The 13,500-nt window shown below is 44.9% G+C and overlaps 1 protein-coding gene across 1 annotated transcript in view; it reads left to right on the top strand.

Moving 5' to 3' along the window:
- The window catches only part of LOC119381095 (neural cell adhesion molecule 1-B-like), a 190,846-nt gene that overhangs the window by 16,969 nt on the left and 160,377 nt on the right, over positions 1-13,500 (top strand). The gene's annotated exons all lie outside the window — the stretch shown is intronic.

Below are 13,500 nucleotides of genomic sequence, written 5' to 3' on the forward strand. Positions count from 1 at the left end.
GCGTTATTTACAGCATATACGGTGTTCGTGTAATTGCATTTCATGGGAACTATAGTGTTATGCAACGGGACTGTATTTTGTGTTTTTTTTTCGTTTTGTTATGTCAATGGACTTATATTAACATAAAAACTCTGCCTAGCTGCTTTTCTATTTATTATTGCGATAGCAATTACATGGACACTCTCGGCTGGTTTTTACTGCCGGCGTCGCCGTCACCGTCATGTCCCGTATATATATATATATATATATATATATATATATATATATATATATATAAACCACAAAGAAAAATACTCCAGAAAAAATATTTTCGTAAGTGGGCGACCGAAAATTCGAACCTGCAACCCCTCGCTCCGCAGCGCGCGGTGTTAAACGACTCGGCCACGGAGCATACGTCCCACAGCATACTGCGGTACGCAGAGCTCGGAGGCGCTTCAGCGTGTTCTGTACATCATAAGCGAGGTGGCGCAAAGGGCGCGCTTTAAAGGTCGTCGCCCCGCTCGTTTTTCACCACAGTTGAGATGCGCGCGATCCTGCTACCTGTGCCACCTGTACTTTGCCCTACAGGGCGTGGTCGCCCGGGCGTGTGCGCTTATCTCGCGAGGGCTCAGGGACAGCGATTTCAACACATTCAGAGTGGCAAGCTTTGTACGTATTCCGGATCCGCCCACCGCCGTCTCTTGGCTGCCGCTTCTTCTTCGGCCAAGCACGCTGGATCCAATGGCCGCTGGCCTCGTGATTCCCGTGCTGCAGCACGAGTAGCTGAGGACCAATCAGCATCGCTGTGCCAAGCTTTGCGCAACTTAGTGCAAACTTCCCGCAATTTTTTTATTGCTGTGGTTTTCACTATCCTGCCATCTGTGAAAAGAAGTAGCCGGCGCTATACAAAAGCGCCAACATCTCCTAAACATCATATAATTAAATGAAAAGATTTCTCATTTAATTTTATTTTAATCTCTCGTTATCTCGTATCGGACCAAGCTGTTTCCTTTTTCTCCTTTGCGATACTTTTTTTTTTTACAGAAGACAATAAGAATAGTAGGTGCACATCCAAATATATTGATACTTGACAACGGTTATACACGACATAATTTTGCTACAGGTTGAGATAAATTTCTTTCTTGAGATTAGATGACCTCACGCGCCATCAATTAGCAACGAGGCGCGTTCGGGGTTGCATTGTTACTGAATGTCTCGTAGTATGTGCACGCGTGAGATCGCAGATTTCTAGGTCGAAAACAAAAAGAGAAAGGTCTAGCAATTAGACCGTGCCCGCCAGGAACGATCTAATTGGAAGACCGCATAAGTGCGTACGAAGTGCACGGTATAGGTGGGATCGCACAAGCGCCGGCTGCAGCGCGTCTTATATTGCATGTGAAGAGAAGCGCTAAATCATCTTTTGTGTACGAGACTTTTAATAATACCGTTTGTTTTAGAGTAGGGGCAGAAGTAGGGAAAAAAATCAGGCACTACCAACCTAAGGTCGTTGTTTATGCGTATGCATGTTCACATATAGTCTCCGACACGGGCCAATCAGCAACCAACCTTTCCATACTGTTGTTGCGGTGCACAACAACAATAATATATATATCTATATATATATTATATATATATATATATATATATATATATATATATATATATATATAGTATATATATGTATATATATATTATATATATATATATATGTATATATATATTACAACAGTCGTGTTTGCTAGACGTTTTTTTCTTTCTTTTCTTTCTGTTGCATTGTCTGAGTGACAAAATTAGACTGTCGGGATAACCAAATGTAACGTAAAGTGCCTCGCAGGCTTATAGCAAAAAAATAAATAAACAAACAAATAAATAAATAAATAAATAAATAAATAAATAAATAAGTAACCTAGCGCCGATGACATTGCAGCGCGCTTACTGGGTTTGCCTTCGAGCCTTTATGTGCTCGAAAGCACCGTGACTCATATCTGGTAAGCGCTGAAGGCGAGTGGAAGGACGACGTATATGTACGGGTGTGTTGCGAGAGGGTTGCCTGAGGTAACATCAGAACACGCCTGACTGAGCCAATACTTAAGTAAAAGCAGCTTAGCGCCAGCATTTCGGCGATACTTAATGGAAGTATAGGGCGTCTGCGGTGGGATTTAGGTTCGCTCTCCTTCCTCAATGTTGGAAAGCCCCAAAGCGGTGTGACTCACGCACGTGGGGACACGAGCTATAGTGTGGTGTGTCGTGGAAAAAAAGAAAGATATGGCCCCACACTCACCGTGGTGGCTGGGGCATTGCGCTTCTAAGCACGAGGCTCGATTCTCGGTCACGGTGGCCGCATTTCGATAGAAGCGAAATCAAAAAAAAAAAAAAAAAAAACGCGTGAGGTTGACGCTAGAGAACATCAGAGGGCCAGAATTGTATACGGCGTGCCCGATGATCATATCGCGATTCTGGCGCGTAAAACGGCGTAACTTAAATTAACGATCGCCCCTTCCAAATGTTCAAGCGTACGGGTTTCTCTGATCTACCTCACCTATCTGTCTCGACTTTTGCCGCGAGAAACAAAAATTACCGGAGCCAGCGTGCAACCGCTGCGAGTCTGGGCCACGCTCGACATAAAACAACACGCGAGAGCTTTTGGCCATGCTTTGAACTGCTCGCAAAGTGTCGTGATGGTAAAAAAAAAAGAAAAGAATGTGCATGACAAAGAACAAAACGCGCCGATGCGGTATGCATCTCTTTCTTTTTTTGCTTTTCTTCGATTCCTCGCATGAAGAAACGCGGGCTTGGCGTATCGATTTTGACTGTACCAGCAAAGACACCGGAACGAATGTCGATCTTTCTTGAGTTGAAGGTGGCTGGGTCGCTGACATCGCCACCCGATAAACAATATTAACCTGGTTCAAGCCTACCCGGTGGTAGTTCGAGTTATGAGCTCTTTGTCGCTGAGGAGCCGGCCGCTTAGTGTGTATTCAGCACACTTGTTTTAGTTACCTTTGTCACAGGGTGGGCTTGGCCCCGAAGGTCACGGGATCGAATCCCGGCCGGCGGCTGCGTTTACGATGGAGGCGAAAACGCTGGAGACCAGTGTACTTAGATTTAGGTGCGCGTTAAAGAACCCCAGGCGGTCGAAATTTCCGGAGCCCTCCACTACGGCGTCCCTCATAACCATATCGTGGTTTTGGGACGCTAAGCCCCGACAATTATTATTATTATTATTATTATTATTATTATTATTATTATTATTATTATTATTATTATTATTATTATTATTATTATTATTATTATATTAGGGCGGGCTTGGCGCCGCGCATGCGTTTAGTACAGGTTTAAAGACGGTGGTGAGCAGCCGGCGAACTTAGGCATTTGTTGCTCTTAGAAACGCATTTCTAGTTGCCACCGTCTTGCCGCAGTAATTTCAACGCGACATAATAAAAAAAGACGTGACAGTCACAGAAACGAGGGTTTCATGCATAATTTCCGATGCTCGTTGCGTTCCGTAAAACGGTTTAGTGAAGGACTGCAAAAATGTGTTAGCGGGCCTCAGCATCCCTTCTTTCTCTTAATGCTTATTTCTAGTCTCTTCCTTCCCGCTGCTTCGCATAAGAAAGGTCAGCGTTGCAGTGCATCTCTTCTGTTTGCATTGCGGTTTGATTTTTCACGTTTTTGTGTCCTCTTCCTGCTTGGGAATTCCATGGTCTCGGAACCTACGCACACGCCGCTTATTACAGTCCGCAATCGATACCAGCTCAGCCTAACTTGTGGTAGTAACCTGCTGCTCTCCGGCAATATAAACGCCTGTGTGGTGTGAAAAACATGGCCGACAAGGTGGCGCAGTGGTTACGGTGCTTGGCCGTTAATCCGAAAGACGCGGGTTCGATCCTGGCGAGATGGAGGCGAGATGCTAGAGGCCCGTGTACTTTTCGATGTCAAAGCACGTTAAATAACCCCAAGTGGTAAACACTATCCGAAGCTTTCGATTATGGCGGGCCTCATAATCACATCGTCATTTTGGCACGTAAAAGCCCATAAATTAATGTTATTATTACAAAACACGGGCTGGACGAGTACGCAAGAAAAACAGAAAGTTGCTTTTTTATCAAAACTATCTCGATATTCACTTACCCAAGTTCATGTAAGCTATAAAGTGGTATTGGTTTTGTTCACTTCGGGTGGTCTGTCAAAGGACATCTCTGCCCGTCATTTAGCTTAGTTTCTAAGGTATTGCGCTATTATGCTCAAGGACGCAGGTTCGGTTTCAATCCAAAGCGATCTCGTTTCCATTTGGGCCCAAGACGGTAAAAATTTTTACGGAGGCGGCATGTCTGGTATTCGTACGTTGGTTTTGGGCGCTTAAAACACTCTAATTGAATTGATACACTCTTTGGGTGCGTAATAATGCAATTATCAGATGACTTCTTCAGAAGAAATCAAATTCAATTTTCGGAGGAAATCGATATGATATCGCATTGCCCAGCGACGAGCTTGTAAATTCGAGGCTTTAATTTTATTGCAGAAATTGTCGCATTTTTTAAAGTTTTCAACCACTTCGATATCGCGAGAGACAAACCTGGTCTCTGGTTATTACAGTAGTTGTCTTTTCGTCGAAGAGCCTAATGAGGGCGCCTACGTTTCTCCGGCGTATTTTAAGCCGAGAAGGCGCGCTCGAAAAGAAAACGGCTTGGAACCACAAGCATGGTTAGCGAGCGGGACGGTCCAGAGAAAGCAGAGGAGTGGCAAAAATATTGACGAACTGAAATATTGACGAATCGAGCGTTACGAGGTTGGAATTGATTTTTAAAGCACAGTTCAATGTGTTTCTTTTTTGCTTGTTACTCCTTGTGCGAAAGCTTTATACTCGCTTGATGTGGCCAGCGTGTGTCGAAGGCACACCCATCTTGTTCACGCAATGAAAAATAAAAAAATGGTAATTGTGCACTTCTTACAGGCCTCTTTATCATCATTATCATAACAATAATACGAAGAGTATGTCTTTCTGGTCGGGATATTGTAGCCGGTTCGAAGGCTTCTTCGGGGACTAGCCTGATGACGGTGGGGTGGTGGCGACTCTTGCCTTTCATAAAATTCCTTCACTTTCCTGCAGTTTTCCGCGAAACTGCTGTTTTTTTTTTATCAGGAGCTTGTACTTTCGCGACATTTACATAACGCAAGAAGCGTGGGAATCTGTTGCTCTTGTTATCAACTCGCACGGATAAGAGCGACTCGCTTCACGGCTTTACACACGTGAAGCTATGAAGAAACAAACACGGAAGAAAGCATGGTTTTCCAGAACTTCTGGCTTTTTTTACGAAGGATTAAGAGGAGATCATTGCCAATGTCATGCGCATTATTTATTTATTTATTTTTTCAGTGAAGTAAGTTTTTCGAAACATACGTAAGACGCTTTTCTGCTGCTGCAAAGCGATGCGGCGGAACGAGTTATTTTTGTTCATGTACATAAGTATAGATGTCTCCGATCATTAGAAGTGTGCATTAACGCTCGCAATCGCGACGGTGCTGGCGTCGCTTCGCCGTGTTGTCTTCCGTGTTGCTCATTCCCTACTTACCCAGATTAAGAGGATCCAATTGCGCGCGCCCCGCATATTCCCAAAGCGGCACTGCGATGGTTGGCTTTTGTTTGCTATGAAATTCTTCATAAACATAGAACAATGTTGATGACAATCGCTAGAGCCAGCTGTTCCGGGGGATTCAAGTGGCCGTTCGCTCAGCCCGTCATTAAGAAGCACAATTGGGAAGCGTGCAGTTAAGTCGAACACTCCGGCCTGCTTGTAACTGGAGCCTTGTTTCTAAGATCTCTTACTATAAAAAAAAATACGGCGAGTTAGAAAATGCTCTGTTTGTTCTCTTTTCTACTGTTTAATTGCACAGCTAGTCTGCCGGCGAATGCGGAAGCAATTTGTTTTTGTCTAAAATAGAGGCGCTTGGGTGGGGGGGGGGGGGGTTACTTGTGCTTATCTTGCTGCGGGATCAAGTGCAGCTCACACACTCGTATTTCGCAGTTGTTTACATAGCAGGAAATACGAAGGACTGGAAGAGCAAGGCTTCAATGTTTTAATAAGAAAACGCTGTTTAAAAAAGCGCCATACACGCGATATTAGAACTATAGAGTTGTACTAGAGTTGTTTGGGCGTCACACTTCGTCGTGCTCATGACTTATTCAAGATGTCGATGTAGTGCAATTTGAATTTAAATTCTTTAAAAATCTGCTTGGTCGTGTATTGCAACATAGGCGTAATTTACGGTGTAGATATTATGCGGATTTGGTGGAAAGATGAGCTATAAAACATTTATCGCGATGTTGTAGCATGAGGCCTAAGATAATTAAACTACAGGGATGCAATGGCCAACAGGGAAATGAAACAAGATTGCGCAAATACACAAACATAAAATGCCGTCTATATGTGCTACGATGTATTGCTGCTATGTGTACTGCTATGTGCTAATGATATACGGATGGGTGGGAGCACGTAAAAAATTAGTCGTACGAATGTATACTATTAGCGGTTATTTGTGCCTTCGCGTGTCTGCGCAGTATTTTCTTCAAGTAACACTTAATTAAGCAAACCCAAGCTAACACAGAAGTGAAGTGCACATAACTGCTCACGTTACTGCAGCAGTAGCGTACAAAAATGTTAGTTCTATGAAACCTCATTAAGCTTCTACATGAGTGCATTGGAAACTAACTGCTATACTTGGGGCCTAAAGCTTCTTGCTGCTGGTACTGACTTCGCGCGCTAAATCAAGCATCATGTCAACGTCTCGGTGCATTGAGATTTTTACAATTACTATACAGGGTATTTCAAGAAATGTGTCCGAAAACCCTCAAAAATAAGAAAAAAGATATTTTCACACGGCTTTCATAATTGCTTTTTCTCTGGCGGCAGGCATCTTAAGTTGAGTAAATACATCAATTACGAGAGTAATTAAAGAAATTAAATTAACTGTTTAAATAAGGAAAAAGAGATATTTTCACGCGGCTTTCATAATTACTTTTTCTGTGGTGGCAGGCATCTTAAGTTGAGTAAATACATCAATTACGAGAGTAATTAAAGAAATTAAATTAACTGTTTAAATAAGGAAAAAGAGATATTTTCACGCGGCTTTCATAATTACTTTTTCTGTGGTGGCAGGCATCTTAAGTTGAGTAAATACATCAATTACGAGAGTAATTAAAGAAATTAAATTAACTGTTTGAATAAGGAAAAAGAGATATTTTCACACGGCTTTCATAATTACTTTTTCTGTGGTGGCAGGCATCTTAAGTTGAGTAAATGCATCAATTACGAGAGTAATTAAAGAAATTAAATTAACTTTAATTAGTGGAGACAGGCGGTCGGGTCAAATGGGAGAATTGCGGCCCTTCCTGCGAAGAGCCTTTTCCGCTTTCATATTTCGCAAAAGCAGCCGCTGGTAATTATTAGCCAATAATGAAATCGGATCAATTTCGCCGGCGAAACTGAAACCGAAGCTCGGAATAACTGCCACGCCCTTCTGAGACGTCCAGAATGAGCGAGCGTCATTGTACCAGTCATCGATCGGCTTCGTTTCGTGGTTTTACGGGTTTCGTTTGCGATTAGAGCACGTATGGCGCACGTACGTTAACCAATGCAGAAGAACTAACACCACTGCAACACCGCCGTCGTGAACAGCGACGTCATTGTCGTCTGCAAGTTGCGCTCACTGGAACTTCGGTTTCGGTTTCGGCGGTGAATTTAGCTGAATTTTATTGCTCCGTAATAATTACCAGTGGCCGATTTTTCAAAATATCAAAGCGATAACGGCCTCTTCGCAGGCAGGACAGCAATTCTCCCATTTGACCTAACCGCCTGTCTCCGCTAATTAAAAAGTTAATTAATTTTTAGTTACTGTCATAATTGCTGTATATAGTCATTTTAAGAAGTCTCCCACCACAGGAAAAGTTATTACAAAGACAGCGAGCAAATATTACAATTCCCTTATCTTTGATAATTTTCGGACACATATTTTTGAAACACCCCGTATATATACGGCTCTAGACGATGCGGCACTTCAATTATTCACACCTTTCGGAGCTATACATCCATGTATGAGTATCTATAGTTAACTGCGAAAGCACATAATCTCGTAAGAAGCAACAATTGTCTCGTCGCAATACGAGACGGAGTTCAGTGACGTGCTTTGCAGCCGATAGACTTTCAATACCGAATTTATTTCTCGTTTAGAACCACGTGAGCCACTTCGTGTCTTGCGGATTTTACGACGACGGCAACTCCTACTTTTCATCCTGAAATGTGCTGCAGACTGTGTGCCCGAGAATCGAATTCCTTTCTTTTCCGAGTGGCGCCTATCGAAAGAGAAGAACGAGCGAGCGCATTATGCGGTAAAAGGGCCGAGATGGCAAATGCGCGGGCACACAGGAAAAGCGCGATTTCCAGACAACGACATGATTGCCCTACGCTTCCTTGCACTGATTCGCATCAGCCGGAAAAGTTGGAACCTAAATTTTATTCTAGCAGCTGCGCCTACGTTTTCACGAAGTGAACAGTGAGTAGTAGAAACTTTCTTCCACGTCTTTAGACGGGGTGTGTCTTCAGCCGATGGCTCACTTAGAATTCTTTTATCGACTCATCGACAGGTACAGACAACTGGATCTCGATTTTCGCTAGGACAGGTGCAGGCATGCGGGGCGAGCTGTTTTCACACGGTTATACAGTATGCATATGTATGGCCGACGTCTTCGATTTACTGGCTGCCAGTATCTACGCAACTGTAATTGCAAGATATAAGAAATCAATGACACTTCTGATCTGAGACTTTGGATATAAGCGTAGTGCACATGTGATAAGAAATAACATTTTCTACTGCAGGCTCGCTGTTTGTTGAACTAGATAATACTTCCTTTGCTCCAGCATTTTGGGTGGTATGGCGGCGAATAACTATAGCGCAAAATATGGACAAAAATGGCGTCTGGTCGTTCTGGTGTGTGTGCGCGTGTGTGCGCATGTGTGTGTGTACACGTGCGTGTGTGCGCGCGTGCGTGCATGTGCTTGTGTGTTTTTAGAGTGAATAGGATGTAATAGGTCTATCGCTTCCGGTGCTCAGGCCCGGTTTCATCATTCGTCGCGGGCAGCAATTACTCTTTGACGTTGAACTTCCGTTTTGACTTATCTTTACGCTAACGTTGACATGTATTAATGTTGACTTTAAGTCGTAATACCCATGGCGATCGCTCACTGATGTTCCTTTGCGAAGAACAAGATCTCAGGCTTGAGTGCTAGACCATACGATAGCGTCGCTGTTGGACGGAGTGAAAAGAAAAAAAAGAACTCATTTAAAACATTTGAGTGAACTCCAAACGCTCCAGATCAATTAGGCTCTCGAAGGTATGGTACTTCCCATAGCTCACATGTGCCTTTTGTATGTCAAGCCTATTATCTTCTATAAAGAAACTACCATTCTTAGAATAATTTTCGCCCTTAACGGTATTTTGCTATGTTTATGTGTCCCTAACAGCCTCCTCATTGGCCTCTGTGTCTTGGTTGTTGGTGGTGGAATGGTTAGAAAACCGTGTTCTAAGATAACAATTTGACCAATTTGGTCCACAGTGTGTGTATTAAACGGACATCTGAACAAGAAAACTAGAACCTGGCCAATGTCAAAGCCTCACCCTTAATCAAAAGAAGCTGGCAATTCGCGCAATAATTTGAGCCATATGATGGCTTTCTTGCATGCATACTATGCTTGCAGTGATGCACGCTTTACAGGCAATGTTGAAAATCTGGTGAGTGCGATGTCCGCCGCGTTGTTTCAGCGTGTACGGCGTCGCGCTGCACAGCACTACGTCACGCGTTCGATTGCCGTTCACGGCGGCCGCACTTAGATGGTGAAATGGAAGAATGCAGTACGGTTCTAGACATGTTAGGGTTGAAGTAGCCGTGGTGGCCTATATTAATATACAGTCCCCCATTACGACGCCCCTTACAACCCACTCTACACAGGCACCCAACCACCATCCCTCTTTAACAAAGAAAGCATTAAAGTGTAACAAAGTGCTAAACTTCATCTTTTAGCTTTGGTGATTTTAACGCAACAGCGTTAAAAAGCTCGTTTCGCAGAAATTCCAGTGTCGGCATCGGTGTCGGCGTCGTTGGTTGCGAGCGAAAAATCAGCATTGTCCGTGACCGAAAATTCGAGAAAGATGCAAATAAAAAAAATTCGGCAGATCCCACGCGTTGTGGGAATCGGTTTCATGCGAAGCAGTCAGCGGTTACTTTATGCTGTATTTTATGGCTATGAGCCAAGCGTTACGAAGTGGATCGACGTGTCTTAAAGCGAAAGCTGTTATGAGATCACAACAAGGGCCGTTTTTGGCGCCGTAGTTGTCCACCGCCGGTGTCTACTACTATCGCGCGAAATAAGAAAAAAAAGAAAGTAAGAAAAAAATATCCAGGATAGAACGAGGTTCGAACCTGGGCCCTCTGTGTGGTAACCTAGTACTCTACCTCAGAGCCATGCCGGTAAACAGGTGTCATGTCGGGAAGGAGCCACATTAACATATGTAATGCAGTGTGGTAGACGAGTAAAATAACCAGGCGTCACACAACGTGAATTCTGTAAATAGGCGGCTCACAATGCGAATTGCGCAACGAGTGGTTTGTTGAATGCTTCCAACCCATTGCAAAGGGCTCTTCCATAATTCTTTATCGTCATCAGCCACAGCATCAAGTTCACATAATGCCTTACAGGTGTTTAGCGGGTACCCCGGTTCTCCGCAGAATGACGAAAAATTGCATTGTGGCTGTTTCCCTACTTCAGAAAAATTATGATTTATAGCGTAGTGGGTTCTTCGCAAGTGCACTTCTATTGCCAAGGAAGCCCATAAGGCTCCCATGATCCATTTCCTCAGGGTCTCATTAAAGATATTTTCCTTTCTCTCTATATTTCTCACGTTAACGTATGTTAAATAGCCTGGTGGGAGAGTTAAATAACGACCGGGTGTCACAAAATGCGAATTATGTAACTAGTGTGTCGTTTAAAGCTTCGAACCCATTGCGAAGGGTTGTAATGTTGATGCGACTTTGTTGATGACGATGAAGTATTATGGCTGAGCTCATATTCTTCATCGTCATCAACCATCGCATCAACAAAGTGCATATAATGCCTTACAGATGGTACCTCGCTTCTCCGCAGAATGACGAATAATCGTGTTGAGTGCTGCCCAACCTCACGAAAATATGATTTTTGGCGTAGTGGGTACGTTGCTAGCGTACTTTTATTAGTAGCCACAAGGGAGTTTATAAAGGGCCCGAGGATGCCGCCCGGGTCTAAGGGCTTCAAGCCGTCACCTGACGCCATCATCATCGACGGAGAGTGGGACGGGACAGGGGTTAATCCCCTCTCCCCCCGCCTCGCCCTGACTTTTAATAAAGTTTATTCACTCATTCTAGAAATGCCGTTTTTTCAGCTTTCGCTGTGACTGTGCTGCGCTTTCCGCTGTTAGGAAGTAGGGGGGGGGGTCCCTCTGGTGCACAGCGTAGGATACGGGGTCGTGGTATCCCACCGCTGCCGCCACTGTCATGACTGGGGGTTGCGTGTTGTTGAAAGCCGGGAGACTGGCGAGCCGATGTAGCCGAAGATCGGACTTCCGCTTAGGAGCAGAGCAAGGAGGCAGACGTTTACTAAACAGTAACGACGTTTATAGCAGGTATAGCAGGTTATAGCAGGTTATAGCAGTACAGAGCCTGCCAGCACCACCAAGTCGTCTGGTGCGACTCCTCTAACAACGGATCGGAACGACCTTAAATCAGGTATCAGTCCATTGTGACGTGTCCTCTCCAGGCAGGTGCTGACCGAGATGCAGTCGGACTTCCACCGAAGTGCAGGTGTTGCCGAAGTGAAGTATTCGACCGAAGTGCAGGTGTTGACCCCTTCTCGTTGACTGAACACAGGTGCTCTGGCACAACACCGCGCAGACCTGGCGTTTCTTTAGTTGCGAAGGCATCTCTTGCTCGGGGGTATGTCCCGCGGTGTGCTAGTCCGCACTCACACTACGCATGCGCAACTCTCCTCCTTCCATCTCTCCAAAAGCTGCGCGTTACTCTCTCTACTTCTCTACCAGCATCTGCTTGTACTTCTCCTGCGTTCTCGCTTCTGCTCTCGCGGCGCATGCGCTACTCTCCTCCTCTAGTCTCCTCTCCTTCAAGTGGTAGAGCGCTGCGCGCGTTCAGTCTAGCGCTTGCTTCGGTTGACTCCTTTGAAATGCGGGCTCGACATGCCGAAATTCTCTCCTGCGCAGCGCCGCGATGAGCGCCAGCGCATGCGCGTCCCCTCCCCGTCTCTCTCCTCTCCTACGCTGCTCCCCTCTCGCGCGCCTGTCGACCGCGTTCCCTGCTCGCCCTGTGAGAATTAACGACCAGGCTAGAGGGAAGACACGACGCGCGTAGTGTTCCCCTTCGCGTTCCACGACGCGAGGTCGGTAGCATGCCCGAGGTCGGTAGCATGCCCAACGAACGCCAACGGAACGCGATCGTGCAAGTGCTCCGGCTTCGCATCGCCTCATGGTCCCCTTTAGCGGGAGATGGTGTAATTTTTTTTGTGAGTGTAGTAGCTGTGTGCACATCGTGGGCTTGCCAGGCACGTCGACAACACTGGCGTGTAAAGGGTAACTTATGGTGCGACGTAACGTCAGCTCTCACGTTAGAATACATATATATACGTCAGTATTATCGAAACTAAGTGCACCTTATAGTGCAATCATGCGAATATCATACGTAACATTCGTTAATGTATTCCTCCGGGGTCGAGTAATGCTTCAATATAGCTTGATGAATCATAGAAATACAAATGTAATGTTTATTAGACTGCTATAAAAGCGGAGCCAATGCTGGAACCACAGACGTTAATGGGATATGACGCCTGTATCGTAGGAGTACATATGTAGTGTTTATTGCTTTCTTGTAAAATTAGGTAGCCAGCACCACAACCACAATTGACGTTACACCGACATTACGCCTGCATAGGCTGTTTATCCAAACCAGTTTATAGACCTGGCGTGGCTCCGTGGTAGAATACCGGACTGCCACACAGAATGCTTGAGTTCGATTCCTGCTGGGATTCTAATGTTTATTCTTTCCATTCGTCGGGTCAACGCTGCCGATGTCGGTTTCTCTTAACGCTCTCCCTATTAAATTACCAATGTCTGTTCTCGCCGTTCTTGGGCGGATATAAACTGTCAGTCACCTGTGGGCGCATACCCGTATACCCCGGCTCCAGGTATACGGGTATGTGCCACACGTGTCTGGAGGAAAGGATTTGACGACGTACGTGACAGGATTTTCACGTTAATAATATCATGACCCGACAGTCATATTCGTCAAATCCTCTTACCCTCCCATGCCAATTTCGGTCGACACCAAGTTAAGGAGGTGATCATGAGAGCGCCCAGACGTAGGCGGCTCGATAGATAGATAGATAGATAGATAGATAGATAGATAGACAGAAGCGCTCAAAGTGACA

This window comes from Rhipicephalus sanguineus, chromosome 2 (genome assembly GCF_013339695.2).
Source record: "Rhipicephalus sanguineus isolate Rsan-2018 chromosome 2, BIME_Rsan_1.4, whole genome shotgun sequence".
Taxonomy (NCBI): domain Eukaryota; kingdom Metazoa; phylum Arthropoda; class Arachnida; order Ixodida; family Ixodidae; genus Rhipicephalus; species Rhipicephalus sanguineus.